The 14,815-nt window shown below is 41.4% G+C and overlaps 1 non-coding gene across 1 annotated transcript; it reads left to right on the forward strand.

Annotated features, from left to right (window-relative positions):
• Positions 1 to 14,423: 14,423 nt before the first annotated feature.
• LOC136484448 (small nucleolar RNA R71) lies at positions 14,424 to 14,532 on the forward strand. Its single transcript, XR_010765968.1, has one exon. It is a non-coding gene; the product is annotated as a small nucleolar RNA R71 (small nucleolar RNA).
• Positions 14,533 to 14,815: the final 283 nt, after the last annotated feature.

The raw sequence follows: 14,815 nt of genomic DNA on the forward strand, positions 1-14,815 counted from the left end.
GCTATGCTCTGGTTCTGGAGAAATCTTCGGAGGTCTGGTATATCTTTGTATCTTACCTTTGCAAGACTCATGCATTAATATAGTTATCTTCTCTATTTACTTGTATGCCTTTCATGTGTATGGTTAGTATAGTTGTCACACATTGGCATGGGATCTCCGCTCACATCGAGTGCTTTAGTTATTATATGTGACTAGAGTAGTAATCAATAGTGTAGACGTGGTGTCTAGACTATGGGTTACCTGAGTTTGCGCCCAATCCCACGGTTAGTTGTGGTAGCCCCAGGGGTGACTGCTTTGTCAGGCCTTTGTAATCCACCACGTTCGGATTAGTGTTTGTAAAGCTTTTGGTAGCCTTCCCCCGACCACGTTTTCTCACCTCCCTCGAGGGTCGGAAAGGTACTACTGCTCCAAAGTGTTATTGTGTGTGATCGCTATATCTACCCATGATTTAGTTATACTTTCTAGTCTAAACTAGAATGGAACCAAAGTAATAGAGAAGTTCTTAGGAACCTTGAACTCACCCGTTGTCCTCTTAAATTAGCTAGACTGCTCATTTATTTTACCATGAAATTATCCTATGTGTGTGTTATTATTCAAAACTCCTATCATTATCATTACTTACCCCCACTTTAGTTTAGTCGGTATACTAGTTAGTACATACATGATGATGAACTATCAACTTCTTTAACCATTGTTTCCCTATGGATAAATATGATACCTTGGAATACTCTGAGGTGAAAGCTATAGCGGTATCCATGCACTTGTGGATTTATCTGTTTGTTTTTGACACTGTTCGCCTACACGGTCGTGTAGCCCGTGTACACGCCGTGTACACGCTACACGGTGGTGCGCCGTTTTCGTTTAATCGTCCGTTTATCCCGTTTAATTGACCGTTTAGCCCGTTTAGTGGACCGTTTAGCCCGAATAATGGCTAAACGGTAGGTGACCGACTGTTTACCGTTTAGCATTTAGGAAAACACTGGTTTTTGAAAATACCAACAGGGGCCTTCTCAAGAATGGTCCCTTGGAGACTCGCCAAGCCATCCGTGAATGGGCCTATGGGTGCGCGCGAGCGCACCCGATGGGTGTAGCCCCGAGCTCTTGGCTGATTAGGAGAATCATTCAGGGGTTAGTCAGACTATCTTGACATTAATATGGGACTTAATATACCCCTATGTTTGATACTCAACAGTGTAACTATAATTGCACATATAATTCCTTTAAGATTACTTTAGAGTGAAAAGTCCATTATAATGCTTAAGTATTAAAATTCTAGCAATGCTACGCACATCCGATATCTCTTTTCAAGCTGTATTACTTATGTTAAGCAACATGGTGCAGATTTGAAATAATTGCTTTTGGTATTGTAGTATTTAAGAATGTACTCTACAACCCAAAATCCTTATTCTAACAAGTGCAAAAAAAAGAGAGTTAATAAAAGGTACAATAAGAACAATAGTTTTAAGTTAAGAATAAAAAGAATCTTTAGCGGTCTATAATAGAATAAAATTTGACACAAATATTCAGATTCTTGACTTTGTGATATATGATACAATAAGAGCCACCATAGTTAATTCTAAGGTTTCAAACTAATTGTATATTTAAAATATACAAAGGCTCCATGCAAAAGAAAAATGTGAATATGAATGAAAAAATGTATAGATCAACCCCTTGAAAAAATATTAATAAGTTTATGATAACTGGATATAGACTACAAGTTTCTATAATGTCTGTTATGTTAGAAAATAAACAAATGGAAAAACTAAAAATTTAATATAAGTAATTCTTTATTAGTCATATGTATTAAAGAATAACCAATATCTCTTCATGTTCTAACCCACATGGGTGCACAGGTTGATGGACTAGTCTCTATTGGATGAATATCACCAGTACCTCATCATCAAGTTTCAAGCTTCATAATGCGAACACATGGTCAATATGTACCCATGTGGTCTCGGTGTGATGAGTGATTGTCAACGTGCGTAGCATCTCGGGTTATGTTGTTGAACTAACCGTGGCGTGAGTTGGGTCGTGCAACATGTCTCTTGGTTTGTGGTGCGCAGGTGTGGAGCTCCGAGGCGGTGGTCGATGGCGAAGGTGAAGGTCATGCGGGTTTGTGCCGATGGACCGGGAGCAGTGAAGGACGTATGCTGGGCTTGGACTGAGGGACTAGGAGGCCAGGTGACCAACCTCGGTGGCTGACATCGGGGGACATTGACAAGCGTAAGAGTGCATGGTGGAGTTGACCATGTTGACCAAGTCAAGACGGCGGATGGGCAAGTCGAGCAGAGGCTCTGGAAGACTTGATGGCCGGGCGGTCGAGGACGACGGTGACACGTGTCGAGCGGTTTGGTGGGTTGAGCCCAAAACCACCGAAGGCGGGTTTTTCGAGTTTGGGCCTCAAAACCCAGGGGCGGTTCCGGCGGGAATCGGTGGCGGCACATGGCGTCATCGTGAGGCTTGCGTCGAGGCGAAGCTAAGACATGATGGGCGCGTGGCCGTCGGATGCTTCTATCTCAAGTTGGCCATTATGCCCCTGAGGTTAAGTGGTTTAGCAAAATATCTAAGGGCATTGTTGGGAATGTGTAATAGCTCGGGAGAGAATTCCTTATTTGACACTGGGAAAATGAGTCGTTCCTTTCTTGGTCCTGAAATTTTCTTTGTTCCCTATTTGACACTAACTTCAACTTTCATCCCTAATTTGACACTACCGTCAAATCCGTTAGCTAACGGTGTTAACTGGCTGTTAAAAAGAGATTTTTGCCCCTAGAAAAAAAGCGGCGAAGCAAATTTGAGAGGAAAAAAAACGTGTGCCCGCCTTTGATGCATGTGCCCAGCTGCAAAAAAAAAGGCGCAGGTTTTTTTTTCCTCTCAAATTTGCTTCGCCGTTTTTTTCTAGGGGCAAAAATGTCTTTTTAACAGCCAGTTAACACCGTTAGCTAACGGATTTGACGGTAGTGTCAAATTAGGGATGAAAGTTGAAGTGAGTGTCAAATAGGGAACGAAGAAAATTTTAGGGCCAAGAAAGAACGACTCATTTTCCCAGTGTTAAATAAGGAATTCTCTCAATAAGGTACAGGCTGCCCCCAACCAGCCATCACTTCAGTCTTTAGTTTCTCCTTGCTAGGGTTCCTCCCTCTAGACTGTTGTAGTGATTCGCAGATGTTCTAAGCACTCTTCATCTGTGTACTCATGATCTAAGTGGGAAGTGAGGCCTTTACCTCACGTTGTCTTCAGGATTCAATTCTTGTGTCATTTTCGTTTTGATTTGGCTTTGGCATTCTTCCTCTCCCGGTGTCCCCCTTCTCTTGCTTTTGGTGTTTTCTTTGAATCTGAGCTTTCGGGTTCTTTTGAGTTGGATCAAAATGTGCAAGGACACCTGAGAATCATTTCCACCAAGTGGTTTGGGCAGATTCAACTAGAGCACGAAAATCCACTCTTTTGAGGCATTTTGAGAAAACCCCATCTTTCTTGATTGATTTTGAGATTGCTTGAGATTTGCTGGGTTTTGGGTACTGATGTTCTGAATATATCTTCTCAATACTCCCAGGAACATCCCTACAAAGTTTCAAGTCGATCCGATTTGATTTGGTCGAATTTTGGTCTTCAAATCGATTTTTCCTAAAATCTGCTCGTACATACCAGACATGTTCTGTATCCAAACCTTTGAGTCTGGAGATGAAATTCGGTGGAGACCTTCCCTAAGGTGTCTAGAGGCTATGATTAAAATTTCAGAATTTTTCGACACAGTTTGATAGGGTTTTTTATTTTTCTCCCAAAATTGCACAGTGCTGTCCTGTTCAAACCGGACATGTCCGGTACCGGTAGGCACACCGGACAAGTCCGGTATGAACTGCAATTTTGAGTTTTCTACTGGTTCTCTGCGGTGATACCAGACAAGTCCAGTGCAGCTCCCGGACATGTCCGGTATAACTAGTTTTAGTGCAGTTTGCGTGGTTTTCGCTTCGGCTCGGTTCCGTTCTGTTTTGCTGTGTTCTCTCTATTGCTCTAAGTTCATTTAGTCACCTGTTGGCTAGAGTGAGCTCATGTGTCCATGTTTGGTGTTTTGGGGTTGATTTTTGGACAACGGCCGCATTCAAAAGAAAATTGGAATCGGCTCGCATTCAAACCCCCCTCTAGTCGCGTAGTTTGGTCTTTCAATTGGTATCGGAGCCGGTTAAGGATCATTCCACCTTAATCGGTTCTTGATCCGTGAAGGTGACACAGAGCGTGGTTCAGGCAAGCCGTTGTTCTTTGATGGAACAAACTACCCATATTGAAAGATCCGCATGTCTGCGCATCTCCAGAGCATCAGCTCGCGGGTTTGGGAGATTTGTGAGGATCCAGATTATGTTGTTCTTGCTGCCCGTATCAGTTAGGAGCAGATTGACCAGCACGAGGCCAATAGCAAGGCGCGTAATGCAATTTTCTCTTGCCTTTCGCTTTCTGAGTTTGATCGTGTTTCTCTACTCGCTATGGCTCGAGAGATCTGGCAGACCCTTGAACGGTATCAACTCGCTTTCTGAGTATGAGAACTTTGTTCAGTTGCCTGGAGAGTCTGTCAATTCTATGTTCTCTCGTTTCCAGTCAATTGTGAACAAGATGCGGGCAAATAAGCCGTAGCTACCCTATGACGATCACGAGAGGACTCTCAAGTTACTACATGCCCTAGATCGGAGGGTCTAGGATGTGAATGTCTCTGCGTTCATTGAGTCACCCAATTACGAGACACTCACCATGGATGAGCTATTCAGCAAGCTCAAGTCCACCGAGATCAATCACCAGACTCAAGCCAAGCTCGAGAATCCTTCTGCACCAACCATGGCTTTGGTCTTAGGTACTGATGGTTCAAGTTCTATGGCTAACTCTTCACAAGCTGCTTTTGCTTTGTCCCCTTTAGTTTCAGTTACAGAGGAGCAGATGGAGGTGCTTGGGGACAACGAGCTGACACTGATCATCAGCCGGTTCTCATGGTTCCACAACAACTGCATGAACCGCCGGCATGGTGGTCCAAAGAGGGGTGCTACGGCTATGGAGACCTCGACCACTTTGTCACAAACTGCCCCAAGAAGAACAAGCACTCCTTTGGCAAGCACGACGCTGGCAAGCGCAAGGACAAGCGCGAGAATACCTCTTGCAAGCACAAGTCCAAGGGAAGGTTCGACAAGGAGTCGATCAAGCGCAAGTACCTCAAGAAGGCCAAGGCCCAGGAGCGCGCCTTCCTTGCTTCCCTCAGCGACCTCGACATCGACTCCGGCGACGAGCACGCTTCTTCCTCTTCGAGTGACGATGAGTCCAAGAGGAAGGTCAAGGAGAAGCTGAATGAGCTCTGCTTCTTCGCAGATTCCACCCACGGAGGCTTCTGCACCATGGCGCTTGGTGACGATGTGGAGACCAACAAGGACGAGGTTCTCGACGACAACGACACTTCTCAGGTATCACTTTCTATCAATGAGCTTGCTGCTGAGGTTGAAACTTTAAATGCTACTTTACTTAGCCAAGATAAGTTGCATAAGCGCGCTGCTTGTGATAGGAAAGAGTATAAGGACAAGCTAGAAGTTGCACTTAAGGAGCTTAAGTTTGCTAAGTCTGCTGTGGTGCTGTCAAATGAGGCTGAATGTGATTCTTGTGCGGTTCACATGTAAAACTTTGCAAGTTTGCAAAGCAAGTATGCCTCTCTATTAAACGAGCTTGAGGAGGTGAAGGCTAGGCCTATCTTGTTGGGTGCGTGCAAGTCCTGCTCAGGCTTGCAATCTGAGCTAGCAGAGACGGTTGCCAAGATTTCTTTGCTTGAGAAGGCTAGCTCAGATAGCACTTGTGTTGCTAAGTGTTCGCTTTGTGAGAGTTTCGAGTTGGAGCTTGAGTCCTATAGGCACGACAAGATGAGAACCGAGGAAGAAAACACATACCTTTGGACCATCTTGAGCTGGGTGTCTTGCAGTGAGCCGCAGTTGGGCATGATGGTCAACCAATTCAAGAGGGGAATTGGTGGATCAGGAGTAGGCTTTGCTTTAGGTGAGAAGGGTGAAAATCTCTGGCAAGGTTGGTGAGTGCAGTGGCTTGAAACCAAGTGAGAAACCTACCACCACTCCCAAATTGACCAAAATCACTCCACCTAAGCCCACTTTGCCTACCATCAAAGATGGAGTGTTTAAAGAACCTCCAAAAGCTCCACCACAGAAACAAGTGTGGATTCCAAAACCTAATCATCTCAGGAACCCACTTGACACTCTGCCAAACATCTTTGAGGATCCCCTTCCTAGAGCCAAACAGCCACCAAGAGTGAACCATACCCACAAGAGAGTGTGCCAACCACCACCCAAGAGAGAGGTGAGGTATCACTATGAGTACTGCCATAGGGATGGTCACCTTGCTGAGTTCTGCTTTAGGAGGAATAGAGATGAGCAGCGAGAGTATGAGTTGAACAACCGAAACATGTACCGCCCACCCCATGGTGTACATGTGCCGCCTGTTTAGAGGTGCAGTGCTAGGCCAAGAGGTGCAATGCCTCAAGGAGCTAGGCCTCAGGTTGCGAGACCGTGTGGTGGTCATGCCTGGCGAGGTTCTAGTTGTGGTCAATATGACCATGAGCATCGTGGCGGTGGCTTTGTGTCCCATAGCCCTTGCGAACCACGTTTTCCCCATCATGGTGATTGCTTTCCTCAAATGGGACAAGGCATGTTTGGTGTTTTTCCTAACACTTTTCCACGGCAAATGACTCAACACTGGTATCCTTCATAGCTTACTAACCCCAGTGTTGTCCCATTTGCTCACCCTCTGCCTTTCTATTGAGCAGCACTTAGGCCTGGAGAATACGTGGCTCATTGATTCTGGCTGTTCGCGCCACATGATCGGAAACTCAAAGTGGTTCTCCAGCCTCGACCACGTGCAACACAAGGAGTACATCACATTAGAGGACAATAGCAAAGGTAAGGTGGTATCTCGTGGGACCATTCGGGTCAATGAGAGTTTTGTTCTCAAGGATAGTTTCGAAGTGTGCTTTAAGAAAGGCCTATCTCGAGTTCTTGATTCTCAGGGGGATCTTGTTTCTTGGATTTCCCCATTTGGCCATGACTTTCGAGCTGATTTCTCTCACTCTTTTGGCTCTTCTCGATGTTTGGTAGCCAGATCTTCCTCAGAGCTTTGGAAGTGGCATAGGAGACTAGGCCACTTGAGTTTTGACCTACTAGCTAGGTTGAGCTCACTTGGTCTAATCGAAGGATTGCCCAAATTGAAATTTGAGAAAGATTTGGTTTGCCATCCTTGTCATCATGGTAAAATGGTTTACTGCTTCTCACCCCTCGGTAAACCAAGTGATGACAAAGCAACCTAGTGAGCTATTGCATATGGATACTATTGGGCTAGCTAGGGTACGCTCGGTGGGTGGGAAGTGGTACGTGCTTGTGTTTGTTGATGACTTTTTGAGGTATTCTTGGGTGTTCTTTATGGAGGCTAAGGATGAGGTGTTTTCTTTGGTTCAAGACTTGATTCTTCAGTTGCAAACTGAGATGCCTAAGAATGCCATACGAGCTATCTACAGTGACAATGGCACCGAGTTCAAAAACTCTTAGTTTGAAACCTTCTGTGCTTCTTTGGGTTTCGAACACCAGTTTTCCTCACCTCATGTTCCTCAGCAAAACGGTGTTGTTGAGCGCAAAAAACAGACTTTGGTTGAAATGGCTAGGACGATGCTTAACGAGCACAGGACTCCTAGGAGATATTGGGCCGAAGCGATCAACACCGCGTGCCATGTTTCAAATCACATTTTCCTTTGGGCTTTCATGAAGAAAACTTCTTATGAGTTGCAGTTTGGACGGCCACCCAAGTTAAGCCACTTCAAGGTGTTTGGATGCAAGTGCTTCATCTTGAAACAAGGTAATCTAGACAAGTTTGAGTCTAGGTCTTCCGATCATATATTTCTTGGTTATGCTTCTCATTCTAGAGCTTATCGAGTACTTAATCTTGAGACTAACCACATTGTGGAGAACTGCGAGGTCACATTCGATGAAACAATGCCTTGTTCAACTCCTGTCTTTGAGTATGCAGGTGAGCAGGAGTTTGGTGAAAGCATCTTTGTGGAGGAGGAGCAAGAAGATGTCGATTGGAATGTTCTCGAGCCGACTCCACTGGCTGGCCCTCTTGAGCCTGCTTCGACTACTTCAGCTCACGGTCCTGACCCCTCTTCTGCCACTACTTGGGGACCGTTCGAGTAGCTTCCTCAGCCCATGCCGACTGCACCTGAGGAAGCACCAACTACTATTGAGGGGGAGGTGACTTCGGCAAGGGAGGCACCACGGCACATTCAGCGTCGCCACCCACATCAACTGATGTTTGGCGACATTGACTAGTGAGTTAATGCTAAAGATGGGCACTTGCATCTTCATGTGCCTTTCCACAAAATTGGCTAGCTTGCACCATGTTAATGAGAGTTGGCTTGAGTTTGAATGAGGCGTCTCTTGTGTTGACAATAGGTCTAGTGCGAATATTTGCAGTGCTTGGAGCAGAAAATTCATGAAGGGTCTTCTCAGCCATAGCTTCAAGAACTGGTGTTGAGCTTTCTCCTCATTGATGTGATTGAGAAGTTGATGCTTCTTCGGTCTTGCTCTTCTTACTCTTCCTAATAAGATATTCTGGACGTTCAATGAAATTTGATGGAAGGTTGAAACTAGACATGCATTACCCTGTATAAGACATAAATAGATAAAAATAACGGTAACCCTGCTAGAGCAGTGGTGAATAGTTTAATATATCAATAAGTAAAGTTTAATCAATTCTTTCAAATGCCTTTATCCTCCCCGGCAATGGTGCTAGAAATGCTTGTTGGTATTTGTTAGTGTGAATTAGAAAATAGGAATTCTGCAAGCGCACAAATATACCATTGTAGCATTTCACCAGGAGTATTCTAGGTATCGTTATTTATATTTTACCACTCAGAGGAAGGTGGCATGAAAGAGATTGATAACTTATACTTATGATGAATCAATAAACTAAACACATACTCTAAACACGGGTAAGTCAAGTAATAATAATGGATGGGTAAGTTAAATAATAATAATGGATGTATATGATAAGCATAACACTTAGACAGACTCCAATATAGCAATAGCTAGTCTAATTAGAATACAAGTGAGATAAATTCCTAAGTTATTTTTAATTAGAAGTCAAAGCATAATATGTCATTGTATATACTAGCAACAGCAAAAGATTAACTCTATACTTATACAAGGGGACATCTCTATGGAGAAACATAGTAAATATACTCCTTCATAGCGACTTAGGTCCTGCTAGTCCTACAAACGGGATGTGGAATACAGAGGATCTACAAGGTTGTCACCCCCAGTAAATCTACCACACCCAGAATGCAGGGTTCATCCATAGGCAAAACAACGTATAAGCACCACGCTTACACAGAGTTTGGCTACTCAACCAGTTCAAACACTTAATTGAGCACTCTATGATCCTATGCATAGATATAGTGATAACTCTAACTATACTAAGCATATACTTAATGTAAACTAAGAACATAATATAAATAAAGAGTAATGTCATCAAATAGATAAATATAAAGGATACAAGGGCTGTACCAAGCCTCCAGTGACTAGATCCAGAATTCGAGCAACAGCTCAACTCTACTTGATCTAACTAAACTAAACTATGCTATGAATATATGTTTGTGTGGAGCTTTTCTCTCTTGAGGTGGTTCTTGATTGATCTCTCAATAGATGAGGTGCAATGAGAGATGTAATGTCTTCCCAGAAGGGGTCTGGGGGTCCTTTTATAGGGGTGATTGAGTAGGGGACAAGTAATCGCCACATCATCGATCTGAACCAATTCTTCCACCCACCATTGGATCAAACCGACCTAAACAAATGGTTGAGATTCATCCTCAAAGTTGGTGGAAAACAACTGGCACTGGCAGGTGGGTCCAAGGGGGTCAGCTGACCTACAGGTGGGGTCGGCCAACCCCACCTTGGCCCCCGTCCACGTGGATCCCCTTCTCTAGCCCATGAAGGATGGTTTAGGGCCCAATAGAGTTGGTTTCATCGCGATTGGATCTAATTTCTTGTGATAGTATGTCGCACTTTAATCTGTTTTCTCCCTGCATTCACAAAATCACCAAAACTTGTGGAAATACTTAGTTTAAACCACTAAACCTATGTTGGTGATTGGTTTCAAGGATAAATATATGTTATATTAATAATTTATAGTTGACATTAACGACCATCAACAAGCTCCCCCAAGCTTAACCTTTGCTAGTCCCTTAGCAAAATTAAACTTAAACTATGGATTTGGAGTTGCTACAATGTTTTCACTCCTCAAAAGTACATAGACGTTCAATGAAAAATTCTCCTCGGGATTGAAATAAATCGATTCAACTTTCAAACTTACCCATATTACCATCAACTTCATGGGGCTTATTAGCCATCACTTGAGTCTTGAGCAGTTGAAAGATAGAATGATCAAGTCAAGCACCATGTCTCAAGTCTTTTGCTCAACCATCATTCTAGAGGTTTTATAAATTTTTAAATAAAACTCAGAGATTTCATTGTATAACACTCTCAAGTCACTCTATAAATGTGGTATTTGTGGATCTTTACCCTCAAGTCTCTCTATATATGTAGTATTTGTGGATCCTCACCAAGGCATAATCATGTTGTTAACTTTTCTTCCTACAACTAAAGCTTTTGTAGAGTTCATAGGTAGGGAAAAAGTTTGAGCATACTTGCAATGCATATATTGTAAAGCCAAACCTCGGATCCAGAGAGGAAAATGTCATACAATCAAATCAAGATGTGCATATGTGTGGAATATTTGGTATATATATATGGTGGCTAACCTACTTCTACTATGCTCCTTGGTACATATCTTTCTCTTATTGGGACTTGAAAATATTTTTGTCAGAGCATGGGCTATTTTATTCTTATCTTTCTTTTTCCTTTCTTTCTTTTCTTTTCTTCTTTTTTCCAATACTTTGGACCTCTTTGTGTCCATTTTTTTTCAATCTTTTGCATAGCCCCATGTCTCTTTTTTGCAACAAAACTTTGAGAGAGATATCAACAAGAACTTGGAGCATTTATTTCAATGGAATCCTAACAGACATATTTTTGCTCACTCCTAGTGTAGGAATAGAACATTTTTAGGTGGATCTAAATAGAAGGCATGTTTTTGCGCCTACTCCTAGTGTAGGAATAGCGCATATTTGGGTGGCGTGTACATGATCTTGATTTTAAAAAGCATGATAAATTCCTCATAAGGGTCACAAAGCTTGACAAAACTCAACACAAAGACAAGCAACTTATATGTGTAAGGTTTTCCTAGTCTAAACAACATATATGGCTGTGGTAGGAATTTAAGCTCTGTCATAAAGGAATTCATCATGTATATGTTTTTATTTTCAAAAGAAAAACTCTAGACTTTAGTTTTGCTTTGGAACAAGATAAACAGTAGCTCAGACCATCTCATATCATATCCATCAACTACCTAGACTTAGATCAAGTATATGCTACCCACGAGTTTCAAGTTTAGAGTAAATCCTTATATCAAATCAAATTTATCCAAAACTCGGGAGAATCTTAAACTGAAACTAGGTACTTGAAAGGAATTACAATAGAGCAACTATTCATCGTATCCATAAAAAGATTTATTAAAGAGAAAATTAAATCTCTTTTTTATTTATTAATAATTCTTAAAAACTTAAGGCAATTTATTTTATTAGGGCTAAGTACTTCCTAGTTTTATTTATTATGCCAGAAATGCTTAGAAAGTAAAGTAGAGTAAGAGGATACTTACCTAGATAATGGAGATGTATCTCCCCCAAGATAGCCTTTGGACGGAGGTGTGTCTCCTCCAAGCTAGCTTTTGACTTGTTTTGTTTTAGCAAATTTTATGATTTTTTTTAACAAGGTGAATAATCATGATATCTTGCAGTTATTTTATTTTATTAATCTTCACCTGAAAAAGTTAGTGACCAAACATACCAAAAAGCTACTCTACTAGAAAATATGATCTTAAATATTTTTATTTGAATAAAAGTTTTTATTAATGGGAAAGTCAAAACTTATATATATATACTTTTTTTATTTTTTATGCCACCACAATGAACAGTCTTATGGGTTATTACACACCACAAAGTTATTCATATGGGGCATGAATTATTTAATGTAAAATTTGAAATGAGACTAAACTAAGATAAGTTTATTATGCAGAGTCCAACTTTTTATATTCTTTTTATCTTTAAGATGCAAAGGAATGCAATGCAGAAAAATTTTCTAATGCAGAAAATAAATATGCTAAAGGAAAATTATGCAATTAAAAATAAATATGGATAACTACTGAGTTATCTTTTGGCGAAGGTTCGGTGTTTTTAAGTCTGTCGAACCAGACTTCTCCCTGACAGATTCATTGTTCGGGTGCCTCATTTGGTCCCGGAGATGGAGACTTGGATGGTGACACCTCCTTTTTTCTCCGAACCTGTTTAGGTTGTGAATTTGACTTTGGCGTAGCAGGTTCGTTGTTCTCTACTTGTTCTTTTCCTTCATTCTTTGGGAGTTGATTCCTTCAATGAAATGTTAATCGACATCTTCTATTGGGATGATTCTTCTTGGCCTGTTTGTTAGTTGTATAACTATTGAAAACACACTTTACCTTCCATCCTAGAAATTGAAAATGGACTTGTTCGGATCCCACATAGATGATAGCATTCGTGGTGTTGAGGAACCGTCTTCCAAGGATGAGTGGAATTTCTTCATCTTCTCCCATATCAAGAATTATGAAGTCAGCAGGAACATAGTCATCTTTGATCTTCACCAATATATCTTTTGCTATTCCGTTCAGAAACTGAATTGTTTGGTCCACCTTCTGTAATTGAAAGTATGTAGGAAACAAAAATTCACCAAACAACTTATTATACGTTACCTTGGACATAATGTTGACACCTGAACCAAGGTCACAAAAATCTTTATGGAACACTTGTGGTCCAATTGAGCATTCAATTGTCGGTAGGCCTGGATCTCCTTCTTGGCGATGAATGGTGAAACGAGAAGATGATCGTACTCAGATCGAAGTGTGTTGACAAATTCAAACCTTCCTTGTTCAAACTTAAGTTTCTTTGTTCCTTGTAGCTGATCCTTCTCCTTCTTGCCTTTGGCTTGTCTAGCTGGAGGTTGTTCCTGTAAAAGTTTGGTGGAATGCAACTTGCTATTCTTAAATGAGAACTTCTCCACTCTATCTTTCATTTGGAAACAGATCTTGGCACTTCCAGCGTGGATGGTTGCTTTAGTAGTGTGTAGGAAAGGATGTCCTAGGATGATGGGTGTCTTTAAATCATGGCCGGTTTTCCATGATTACAAAGTCCATGGATACATATGAGTTTACAACTCGTGTATAGATATCCTCTGCAATTCCCTCTACTTTGCGAATTGATTGGACTGCAAGCCTCACAAGCATGGTTGTGTACAATAAATCACCAAATTGTAAAATGTGATCATATATTACCATTGGCATAACATTGACACTTGCGCCTAAGTCACAGATGACTTCTTCGAAATCATGAGGTCCAATCTTGATGGGAATGATAGTTCATCCAAAATCACCTCTATTTTTGGGCATGGATTCATCCCACCAATTTCCTCTGCTTGATTCTTTGTAGAACTCTGAATTTGCTATTTCAATGATATTCACAGTTTTGGGTTCTTCCGGTTGCCCTGGAATCTTACCTTTTTCGGTCGATGGGATAGCAGATGCCAACTGAGCTATTTATGATTCTGACATTTTATTAAAGCTAAGCTGGTTTTTAATGGCAGATGAGAAACTATCCATTTTATTATTTATGTTTTCTAAGATTTTATCATTAGAAGCAAGCTTTCTAGAAATATTTTCATTGATTTTAGCTTGTCCTAAAACTAAATCTTTTAAGGATGGTTGATTATAAGAATTATTAAAATTATTACCTTGATCATTACCTTGGTACTTGATAATTGGGCCACTGTTGTTGGCTCCATCCTTGTCCTTATTGTTGTTGAGGACAACAATTATTGTTATTGATGTAGTTCACATCCTCTTGTATTTCGGGACAGTTATTCTTTGAATGTCTAGTGTTTCCATAGACTTCACACGTCATGTGTGAATCAAAGACTTGCATAACATCTTGCTTTTCATTGGCTTGGTCTTCACATCTCTTCATTAGTAAATCCATGTTAGTAGACAACATGTCTACTTCCTTAAGTGTATGCATACCTCCACTTCTCTTACGGGGTTGAAGACATTCTTCAGACCAGCCTTGGTTAGAAACCATCTTCTCTATAAGAGCTATCGCTTGAGTGATTGTAAAAGATAAGAATGGTCCTCCAGCAGTAGCGTCGACATTTTCACGGGCACTATTGGTTAATCCATGGTAGAAAGTTTGCATAAGTAACCAATTCTCCATCCCATGATGAGGACATTCTGAAATATATTCTTGAAAACATTCCCATGCCTCGGAAATTGCTTCATCACTTTGCTGCTGAAAACTTCAAATTCTTCCACACAAAGCATTGGTTTTGCCCACTGAAAGAACTTTGATAGGAATGCATTGGAGCATCTTGCCCAAGTATTGATATTGTCTTTATTGGCATAGAACCATTGCTTCACCTTCACCAAAAGTGAGAATGGAAAGAGACGAAGTAACACGACATCTTGAGTGACTGCTTTGATAGTAAATGTGTTGCAGATCTCCAGAAAAAGCTGAAGATGGGCACTTGCATCTTCATGTGCCTTTCCACAAAATTGGCTAGCTTGCACCATGTTAATGAGAGATGGCTTGAGTTCGAATGAGGCA

This window comes from Miscanthus floridulus, chromosome 9 (assembly GCF_019320115.1).
Source record: "Miscanthus floridulus cultivar M001 chromosome 9, ASM1932011v1, whole genome shotgun sequence".
Taxonomy (NCBI): Eukaryota; Viridiplantae; Streptophyta; class Magnoliopsida; order Poales; family Poaceae; genus Miscanthus; species Miscanthus floridulus.